At 41.2% G+C, this 11,990-nt stretch overlaps 1 non-coding gene across 1 annotated transcript; it reads left to right on the forward strand.

Annotated features, from left to right (window-relative positions):
* The first annotated feature begins 11,823 nt into the window (after positions 1-11,823).
* On the forward strand, positions 11,824-11,896 carry Trnaa-agc. The gene has a single exon. It is a non-coding gene; the product is annotated as a tRNA-Ala (tRNA).
* Positions 11,897-11,990: the final 94 nt, after the last annotated feature.

Consider the following 11,990-nt stretch of genomic DNA (forward strand, 5'->3'; position numbering starts at 1 on the left):
GATAGGAAGGCGTCAGAATAGTGTGCGCAAGGAGATCTATCTGTATTTCCTGAAAGTATCGTTCTTTGTATTCATAATATATCAAAAATAGTTTCTTTTGATTATCTGAGGAAACTCGACGAGGAGATAGACAACGAACGTTTAACTTGTATTTTATATGAGGCTAGAGGTAATGGTACGTCAACATCAGGCGATTTCTTTGTTCATAATATCACACCAACATGCTGTATGTTTTGCAACGAAAACATTCGGTTGGTCGGTTTACTTATGAAGTTTAAGAAATTGTATACCGTAGTCGCTCCCATTTTGACAGTCATTTAAGTGGTTTATTCGTGATATTTAGATAATCAGTGCCATCCAATTAATTTATTTTAACACAAACGTTGGAACTTACGGCGTAAGAAACTGCCACAAACACTTAACAGTTGAGAGTTTTAGAATAGCGTGCACAAAGAAATAACGACGTTTCTATTTGCAAATCTAAAACGCAGTTACGGTTCGGCGCATGCGCAATAATAACGACGTTATTTTTTATTTTTATTTTTTATTTGCGTATGCGGTTTTAAATTTTGTTATTTATCTATCGTCCGCAATATTTGACACACACACACACATACACACACAAAAAAAAAAAGAGCCGTCTGCGTAACAATTATTTGAACCCAGGATTTTCGGTGGCGAATAGAGGTTTCCTTTTGGTGGCTGGTGACGCCGAAATTTGCAAAGCAAATCTGTTCGAACAAATAAATATTTGTTCGCACTGGTCCGTGAAGTGGTGCCTAGCAGTTGAATTCAGCCAAACTTTCCGTGGTATTTCTCCTCCTGCGCCCTTTCATTTCATTCGGCCAATTTTACGGAAGAAAAATGCCAGATTTAATTTGACGGGCCTGTCACTTTTATCTTGAGTAAGCAAATGTTCATGTAAAACTAATTTACTTGCTAGGGCAAATATCGCGAAATGCTGCTTATGAGTACTTTAGCAGGGTTGCCAATTTAAGAAATTTCCTACTCTGCCTATCAAAATATGCTCGAGTACTTAATTAAAAAATAAAAAAAAGAAGCCGAGACGATACTAGTTGTTTATATCAATTATCTCCGTCATTACACGATACATTTTTAGTCTTTGAAGTTCACTAAAGGTTGGGTGCCCACGAAAACCGAACAGTGAGTAGTGAACTCGCGAGTTCATCTGTTCTGCCCGATTCAGCACATTGCTAATCAAGCTATCGATATGCTTCTTTACATTCACGTGTTAGTCTTTTCATTAGTTTGTTTTTCTGAAAACTGGTGTCATTGGGTACGGCCTCAGACGATGGTAATCATCCCTGTGCATCAGGCAGACGTTTCGCAACCGACCATAATCAGATACATCAAAGGAGTCGGTAAAAACAAGCCCGCAATTTAGGCTAAAATACACCTGGTAGTCCTCAAAGTGGCTCAATACCACTGTTTCATTGGTTGCGTGCTACAAGGAAAATAATCGTATCACAAAATTAAGCAAAAACAACGTAAAACAGCAACATAGCCGCGTTCACGTTGAAATCGAAACCAACCAAATTGAAGCAACCTAATGGCGCCGAAAGCGTCAGCGCCTTCTATCCGCCGGTGAGGCAACTACTAAAATGAAAAAGGAGCAACAGGCTTCGACTTGTTGGAAAACGAGCGGACTGCTTCGAGCGAACAAAAGAGCAGAACGCTAAAGGTTTATAAAACCGTCGCATGGTGTTCATGAGGAGTAGGATTGTGCAGAGCCAGTGCAGAACGGTGTTCCAAGCAACGACGTTCCTGGAACGCGGTCCTTTTACGAGGAACAAATGAATGCCGCAGTTCCATTTTGCATCGGTGAAACTGGAACGGGAGCTCGTTACGCTTTTACGGGATCAAGAAAAGGAACGGCGCTCCTTTTTTTTTCCTTCCATTTGGGTGATTTTTATTTTATTTCTAAAAGGGAAATTCTAAAAAGTATAAAAACAATATCCTTACAAAGAAAAAAAGAATCTCTTTTTTTTTTTTTTTTTTTTTACTTAGTGTTTAATTTTGTGGGGTCCTCGCTTGGCAGCAGTCGGGTTCAGGAGAGCTAGTAGACATTAATTATTTTTTTTCAGTGCCCGAAACTGCAGTACAAAAAGCAAAACTCTTAGTCGAGGGAAGCGACAAAGAAACAAGAACGTCTCAAACTCATCTACTTTCTTTGTTTCCACGAATCTTCATTCACCCAGAAATCTAAGTCCGACTACAGCCATAACTGAACTTTCACGAAGAGACCTACAGTTACAACAAAAGAAATGGTTACCAGACATCGAACACACCCTTGAACCCCGAACATTGGTCACTTAAAAGATACATAAAAAGTAACCTTTATTCCCTCTCCCCTTGTCCCCACCTTCCAACTGAACAACAAATTCAACATTCACGAATAAGGACTTGTAGTGGCTGGACCTACCACCTGAATTCGCACTAGCGGACACGTAAGGCAGACACGATGGTAACAGTCCACTAGAACAGAAAAAAAAAAATCATCAATTATATTGTCAGTTTAGACGAGGGGCCAGCAACCGGTGACCCGCGAGCAATACTGTACGGCCCCCGACACGCTACTAACAATACCCCCCCCCCTTTTTTTTTCCTCACCGAAATCAAAACAAATAAAACACAAGTACAATCAAGAGGTATGTTTCGTTGTTGCAAACCCGGTATAACCGGTCTCATTAACTCTGAACAACTTCAGGAGATTTGCCAGATAGAATTCGCTGATCAGCTAATCCCTAAACAGACAATAATGTGAAGAATGCATTTGTAGCGACCGACTTTGTTAAGTTTCCTGCTGACCTCCCTGAATTGAAGTTTTAAAATCTACGTAGCCTTGCAGCAACCATGATTGAACGTACTTTTTAAAGATGAAGATTGCGAAGTCAAACGTGGTTCTGGTGAATGGCAAATAAGCACCTCCAAAATGTTTCACGAGTCTCAGTTAAGAGTTTAAATCTCGATGTTTGCATCTTGGCAGGCGACATTGAACACCCAAAGTCTTAGTGAGAGGGAACTCGAGCGATCTTATGTTACGTGTGCCTGACTCAAGATAACATCTTTTCATGTCAATTTTAGTATCTGACAGTTATTTTTTTTTTTATTTTTTAGAGCGCAGCTCTTGGGGGACCGTTTCCAGCCTGAGCGGCGTCGCCGTCGGCGTAACCGGGGGGGGGGGGGGGGGGGGGGGGGGGGGGGGTCACCTGACCGCCCCCCCGAGGTCCCGTGACCCCCCCCCCCCGAGATCACGTGAGCCCCCCCCCCCTCCGAGATCACGTGACACCCCCCCCCCCCCCGAGGTCAGGTGACCCCCCCCCCCCCCGAGGTCAGGTGACCCCCCCTCCCCGAGATCACGTGACCCCCCCCCCCCCCCCGAGGTCACGTGACTACCCGCAGGTGACGTGACCCCCCTCAGTACACTTCCCTACTCCTCCTCAAGAGCTGCGGTCCAATTCGGCGTTACAGGGATTTGTAAACGGCTTTTTTATCTTTCATTTTTATAAGTCCATATAATTTTTCATATATTCGATGTCCCTTCTTACAGCCAAAGCGGCAGGATAGGGCAGAAATACTCCCAAAAGTATTTGGAAATATAAATATTGGGATACATGGCAAAACACCTAAAATACTGATGTTGAAATGCATTTAAAAAAATGTATCGCGATACGTATCGGTAGTACAGTTGAAAAAATAGAAAAGCATTTGGAAATAAAAATACAGGAATACATTTTGGTGGGGTCTGAGATACAGACGGTGAAATATATTGTTATAGAAAACATTATTTTTTATGTTTGGTGAACCCCTTAGACTAGAGCATACGAAGGACAAAAGGAAGCATGCTCTAGAATATTAGATTTTGTTTTTAAATCAGCGCGCGAGTTCTCACTGCATGTTGGAGCCTGAATTAAGCTCGAATCAAATTTACCGGAGAATTAACATCTTGTATTTGTGGAAGTATAGTAAGGGAAGCAAGCAATTTTTTGCCATAGTTCGAGCGCGGTTTTGTCTCGGCATCTCTCACCTTTCTTAGACAAAATCCCAGGGAGATCTGAATCAGTTTAGTGTCCTCCAAAATAACCTCGAGAGGACACTCTGATTATGTCCAATCCGCACGCCTCTTTCAGCAGTGAACTTATAATGTCACCGTGGAATGAAGTTCCAGGAACCCCTATCGTTTTATCTGTTAGATGGGAGCGCCGACAGAGCCTTCAGCTTTTGGAATTCGCCACGGTTTCTTTGTGTACAGGGTGTCATAAAAGAAAATTTACACGGTCTTTTTTACCGCAAAAATAAACTAGGCATCGCCGAACGCTCATTCTCCGCCCGAAGGTAGCGCTAGAGGTCACAACCAGATGTTTCAGCCCGATCCGATAACTTAATCAAAAGTTATTAGTGATTTTCTGAAAATTTCAATGGGAAAATGGCGGCCGACGGAGTTTTCCAACACATAGGGCTCTATGGCACCAGAAACCGAAAACGAGAAAAAATGGGCTCCATTTTCTCATTGAACTTTTCAGAAAATCACTTATAACTTTTGATTAAGTTATCGGATCGGGCTGAAACTTTGGCATCTGGTTGTGACCTCTAGCTCTACCTTCGGGCGGAGAATGAGCGTTCGGCGATGCCTAGTTTATTTTTGCGGTAAAAAAGACCGTGTAAATTTTCTTTTGTGACACACTGTACATGACATAGGAAAGCCCAACTGCCCAGAACACAATTTGCGGCTTGAAATTCGTTTTCTTTCCGCCCGAAAACTGCCGATCGAGAATTGGCCGGTCCGAGTCACGCTCACTCTCCTCTGTGTGGTAACGTGCCGTTTTCTATGGTTTAGACAAAACCACCAAAGATAATCAAAATCGTGGGTCAACGGAGGCACACACTCAGTACTAAAAATGGACAAAAATATGCAACATACGTTTTGTGAAATAACAAATACGCTAATTTAAAAAAAAAAAGGTGCACAGTTACATGATTTTTGCTAGCTTTCTCCTCCTCTACATTTCCTCTTCCTCCCCAGTCCAGTTTCGGTTTCGGTATCGAGCGGATGCGTGTTTTTGACCTTATTAAAATATATGTAACGCTGTAGTAATCTATTGATTGGGTAGTCTTCTGACACCATAATAAATCGCCTAACAAATATATATATTTTTTTTTTGTTTTTTTGAAGGGGGGGGGGGGATTAACAAGCAAAAGTTAACAAATATTTTCCCACATTTTAAGTGTGGGAAAACCATAGAGTTATTATAATGTACTCTAGAGGTTCAACTGGCGCTAGTGTCTATGCTACTTCCGAGAGGCAAATTGAAGCAGACAGCAACCAGTCTACCTTTGCGGTGCTCCTGTGCATTCCTATGGGAAAACGCGCGTGAAATTTGTCTATTCGCCGGAAAATAACATGAATAACTTTTATTATTTCGGTTGTACCGGATATTATGTACATTTATTAATATTGTTAAAGGGTAATTGCTTTAATTACTGCATTTTTTTTTACCACTGAACGATGTTAAGCTTCGCTATATTTCAGGCCCAAACCTATGTTCCATGGCAGGTATGTAAAACTGAGCGACGATTCTAAGCAGACTAACGATCGGAAAGAATGTAGAGTGTGTTCAAGGTTCGCTAGCATTGCCCTGGCGCTTACATGTTGCTAATATGCCCGTCCTGTCACTCTATGAACATGACTCTGTCGTGCATCTTTACGACGGTTAAACAACATTCGAAAGTAAGAAATAAAGTACGTGGACTACGAAAGGTGTGCCTTTTTATTATTTCCTATGTTGGGCGGTTTCTATCGGGCACCTGTTCTCTGACTTCTCCCAATTTGCAAAGATTTCGAGCGTGCGGTTGGTGATTTTAACCCAGAACATGCATATTTGCACATATTCATGAGCAGAAAGAATAAAGAGGTACGTATTTATTGCAAATCGGACTATATTACGTGGCTTTCAATTTATTTTGATCGCCTGCATGCACAAGGAGTTACTTATCCAGTGTTACTGCGTAGTACTTGCCGTCTCTCTTGGTTTTCCACGTGTCCTTCGTTCGTTTGACACGTATATCCCCCATGGTGGAAAGCGCCGATGCCGTGTTCGCGCTACTAACAGTGTCCGACAGTGCACATAAATACATGTACGAAGCGGTTTTTGCACCGTTTTTTATGCCACGAATTTCAAATAAAAACGCCGTAATTGACCAATTATTTCGTCTGCGTGACTGAGAAATGTTCCAATGTGCCAGTGCGTACGAAATATTCGTGATATTTGCTCTTATAATCGAGCGCAGCGAGAAAATGCACTCGCTTTTTTCCATAGAAATGCATTACCGGAAGTCGATTTCTGACTGCTTGCTGTCTGCTTTAAAATGCAACAACACACTAGCACCACCTAAGCCTCTAGAGTTTATTGCATACTTGGGTAGTAATTCAGTTACATTAATTGAATTACTGTAATTTAATTACTTTTCTATGTAATTTGTAGTTGTAATTAATTACTTTTGGCTGAAAAGAATTGTGATTATAATTTAATTACTTTCTAGCTTCGGTAATTGCAAAATGTCAGGCACAATTACAATTACTTTTGTGAAACTTTGCGGCCCCGACGGAACCTCTCTGAAAGCCTCAGCGCCCGCACAAGCGGCCTATCTCTCTGTGAAAGACTCACACAGACACACGCTCACACTCGCGCACAATATAAACAGCATCACATTGCTGTTTTGTTCCTTACAATGCGGGCTCAGAGACAACGCTCCTTGGATCCTATCTCAACGGCGCCGTGTAGCGCCGTCTGCGGTGCGAGAAGAAAACAATAGCATAGACATGCCAAAATACTGAAAGAAAAAGAAAAAAAAAGAGCTTCAGCTTTAAGTTGAGGTTAGGAATTTTAATTGTCTGTGAAGTTATTTATCTTATTTTTTTAACACTTTTCACGTCCCTCTTTCAGTACTGTCGCATATGGGAAAATTGGTATTATTTTCAAGTTTATTTCCTTTTGGTTTTACTTCAGATATTATTTGCATAAGCATTTTGGAAAGTGACCTCACACCTGTGAATATTCTCACCAATGATTCGGTAGCCCCGATTCGGTACTTATATTTCTGAACAATTATAATTTCAATTCAGCGTAAATAATTTACAATACCATGATGTTTGTTTGTTATTATGGTCGTAATAGCGCGTGTGGATTTTCCTTTTATAATAACACTTGCAGAATATTCCTATATGTTTTTTTTTGTCAGATTTTTCTGTCAACCCAATTTATTCTGTAATGATCTGGCGTTCTCCAGCTTAGTAACTAATTTATTATTATTTATTAAAAATATAAGAATGTAGTACTGCATTGCCCCAAACTGTCAAGCTCTATCATGAATTTAACAAAATTCATAAAATTAAAGTACAATGCGTGACATTTATGTAGCGATGCTTAAGCCTCCTCAAACATTGGGGAAAGGAATGAACAAATATGTTGCATTCCATACAACTCGTTGAAAGCTATATGGCCCAAGTCGGGTCGCCGGCAGAAATAAGTAATTGTAAAGTAATTGCATTACTTTTAAAAGTAATTTGTAATTGTAATTATTTACTTTTCACATAGTAGTAATTGTAATTGTAGTTCTTTTGAAGCAAAGTAATTGCAATTGTAATAAATTACATTTTGGAAGTAATTTACCCATGAATGGTTTATTGTAATAACTCTATGGAAAAAACATTGGTTAACCTGGGTTAACCTCTGCACAATAAAGTGAGTCACGTATGATCAGAGACACGAAAGGTTCCTGACGAAAATTGGTCTTGACCCTCTAGATGAAGGTCAATATATTTTTTTTAATTATAACAAAATAAATTGGCTGTAATCATATCGCGAAACCAAGAATACACCCAAAAATGTATTTCAATAGAAAAATACAAACTACAGTTAAAATATTGTATCGCGATACAGAAATAAAAAATACATAATATATCTCTAAATTACTATCGCGTTGCATTTGTATCGCGATACTGCCTAACCCTGCAGAGCAGTTGGGCTAAGTAGTAATATAATAAATAAATAAATCGGTAAAAGTTCCTAGATTAGTAGCTCTGCGTGGAGCTATTTTTGCTACGGTTTAATAATAATAATAATAATAATAATAATAATAATAATGTATTATTCCGTGCCTCAAAACAAACAGAAGTCAGGCACATACATAAATAGAACGTGAAAAAGCACAGCTAGGAAAACAGCAAAGTTTTAAGCTCGTGTTTTTAAACACATTTTCTTTTGATAACCAGGATAAAACAAACAGGAGTGTCTGGTAAAACGCAGAGGCACGTGAAATCCAACAGAACAAAGCGATTAAGCTACTGCCTATATTTGGCCTTGAATTATTCTATCATCTACGCAACAGCAGGGCTTAAAAGCCTCCCGTAAGTTGAGGGGGGTCCCTACAAGAAGGTGTGTGTTTGTGTGTGTGTGTGAGGGGGGGGGTTCTGACGAGATGTATTAGATGTGCATAAAATAAACCCCACTGCTGACTCTACCCATGCTGTACCTGCAACCCTCAAATTGCATATCCTCAAATGTTAGATCCCTGAAAACAAGCTATTTTATTGCAAAATATGATTTTGTTTTCACTAATGCTGGGGCTGTGGAAAAGGGTCTCGGGCCATCCTTTAAAATCAGTGGGGGGTCCGAGACCCCCAGACTTTAAGCCCTGCCGACAACAGTAATGTGGATTCTAGAATTCGTTTGGTGGATATCGAGCGATTCATGTGCTCGCGCATGTAGTGCGGTAGATGCGAGCACGGCGAAGAGGCGCTTGCACGCCCAAGAAGATCTGCGTTATCAATATACACGCTCTCTTTAGCTACAGACTTCTCACTAGTCTAAGACTAGAAAAAATTAGGGGTACAAACTTTTTGATAAACCTTGGACAGCTCTCTGAAAATATTCACGCGTATTCTACCCGTCGTGCAGAATGTTGGGAGGTGGTCACTGCAAGAACGAGATAGTGCACACAAATGCTCAAACATATACTATCCCAAAGATACTTAACTTACTTGAAGATGAAGGATTTGAATTCAGTGCATTGTCCCTTAGAGAAATTAGACTAATTTTCTCCACAAATGAATCTGAGTATGAACCAAACTTTTGGGGTCTTATAACTTCTGTCTGCAAATAATCCACTTTTCTGTTAAAGCCGATGGTAAAATATATAATCTGAAACACGCTTTGTTAAAGTGTAATAATCAATTTTTTTTCTTTTTTTTGCGTTGCTGTTATTGTGTTTTGTAAGCGGTCAAGGGCTTGTCAAGCTGTGCCATACAGCTTTTTTCCTTGATCGCCACCATCATCGTTCGATGGAAATAAAGTAATTATTATTATTATTATTATCAAGATACAAAGGAAAAAAAGGCTCTCAAAAACCGCTCTAAATCCACCAAGCGAATTCATAGAAAAACTTCTCGTGCAACCCTACACGATAACGTTTGTAGTGAGTACCAGTATTCTTGCTAGGGGTGTCGCGAACTTTTGTCGAACCGGATTTTTAGGTCGAACTTGCGCGGTCGACTGGGTCGAACCGGTTCGACGAACCTTCGACTTTTTCACTAGATTCGACCGGTTCGACTTTGCGGACAGTGTTGCCAGACCTCAATACAAGCATGTCTAGCTTTGGAGAATTTTTTTTATGCAAAGGGTTATTTTATTTTGTGAACAGTTGCAATAGACTACTTCCATAAAGCCCTGCATGCAACACGGCGCGCGTTGCACTCTGGGAACTAGTTGGCCAGGGAGGAGGTGGCATGGTTTCGGTTTTGATCGACACGTCGACAAGAGATTGTTTTCTGGTCCCGAGAGCGTCATTTGTGGTCTCTAAACTAACCTAAATTGCCAGATTTCGAAGCTTTAGCACAAGCCTGAGACGTATAGCTTGTCTTAACACATGCTTGTTGTATTTTTGTACTTGAGTCTTCCTGTTAGCGTTCCAATCGAGGTATGTGGACGAGCCAGTGCTGGGAATCTCGACGCTGCGAAGCTCGGGGATCTCGCTTGTGTACGAATCAACAAGCTGTAGCAACCAATAAGTATGCATACATCGAGCTCGCGCCTTTACATTAGTGTTGTTGATCAGGAAGTTTGTTTGTTTCGTGCGTCCATAGACGAAATATTACTTTTTGCAATTACTGTTTTTTTTAATACGCCTGAGTATGCGAGGTAAAACTCGGAGGCGCCATTCAAAAGCTCAGTTTTAACGGGTTTGACACACCTCTTATCTTTTATCTGTGCTGACCCGCAGCACTGCACGAAGTGAAGTCCTTACCCGCTTGCATTCCACTAATATTCAACATCGCGTATGCGCATAAAGTTATCCTGCAATCATATAGGCAAATTCGCACATACAGACCGTTTTAAGAAAGCAAAAGTCGAGCACTTGTGTTAAGAATGTCACACCGTTCGCCGGAAGTGCGCCGGACGGGCATGAACCCCTACGCGGTGCCCGTCCGGCGCACGGTGCGACATTCTTCACACAAGTGCTCGAACGAATTCAAAGCGCGTTTGACGGTTGCTAATGGCCATATTATTTGTTATATGTTTGTTTTATTCCTGCCTGCGTATGCCGAGATAATTTCAGACACACCGTTCAGGCACAGATCTTGGGCGTCAGTAAAAGCTCGTCCGAAAAGGCATAGCGAGGAGTAGGGGACGCTTGTTCGGGCCTCCGTCGTAGCTAGCCGGTCTCAGCGTTTGCGAAAAGTTAATCTTCTATCATCATAAAATTTGATTGGGAGATATATGATGACACGAGGAAGACATCATTGTAACTTTTGTGCAGTGGTGAGGTCGAATTTATTGCGTTTCCTTAAAAGTTCACGCGTCAACGCTGGGCTCAACTTTGATACCCTGTGAGGATGTGGTTTGCTTTTCGCCCAATTAAGTAACAAGAAACGGACGTTTGGCAAACAAAATACGTGTAAGGCTCCAGATGAACAAATTTCATTTCTAGTTCACTGGTACTAGACGGGATTATTGAAATTGAGCTCAAACATGCACTCGTGGGGTGAGGTGACTAAACCACGACTTACTACGTTCGCATACGCACCACAATATCCGGTGTTTCGGGAACCAAGGAAAGTGCCCCGGCCTTCGCTTTGTATCGCTCGAGAATGAGTGTATTGTACGTTCGTGAAAAGTCAGATAATCGAAAACGCAAGCAGCGCGTTCGGTCGCGGCGTGATAGCACGAGATGAAGCTGCTCAGTCGAAACCGAAACTGAGTGGCCAACTAGTTCCTAGAGTGCACTGCGTGGTATTTCGCCGCGATGGGGCGCGTCGGTTTTGGAAGAAGTCCATTAAAAGAAGCTAATTCTAATCACTGAAGAAAATTAATAACTCAATTTTTTGTATTGTATTAACGGAATAAACCCAATCAGCGCTGCCCTTAATTCATCTTTTAGCCATCACCATCCAATCCGAAGCCAACTGGCCAGCCTGTCGCGCATGCGCACACGAGTCGAACCTCAATACAAGGTTCGTCGAAATTGCCATTAAACGTTCGAAAAAGTCGAACCTGGTCGAACTCGAACCTCGGCCGGTTCGCGACTCCCCTAATTCTTGCACAAGGAGACGAAAACACAAAAGGAACTCGCTGTTACTTATATCCAGACAGTCACTATCTAAATAAAGAGTCAGCAATTCTATTTGTGCCGCGAAATACGGTAAACACGACCGCGAAAACGAAACAAGTGAAAAATCTCAACCAGCATATAAAGGAGCGACTTTACTGCAGTTAAATATATTTGTGGAAAGCGCATTCTCCGTCTGGGGGTGTAGCTCAGATGGTAGAGCGCTCGCTTAGCATGCGAGAGGTACGGGGATCGATACCCCGCACCTCCAAACATTTTTATTGTTTTTTTTTATTGAATGACTTTTGTAATTTTTGTTTTTACACATGCAAATGTTTGTTCTACGTTAACGGAAGTAATTTTAT

The sequence above is a fragment of the Ixodes scapularis genome, unplaced genomic scaffold (genome assembly GCF_016920785.2).
Source record: "Ixodes scapularis isolate PalLabHiFi unplaced genomic scaffold, ASM1692078v2 PGA_scaffold12__126_contigs__length_90152505, whole genome shotgun sequence".
Classification (NCBI taxonomy): Eukaryota; Metazoa; Arthropoda; class Arachnida; order Ixodida; family Ixodidae; genus Ixodes; species Ixodes scapularis.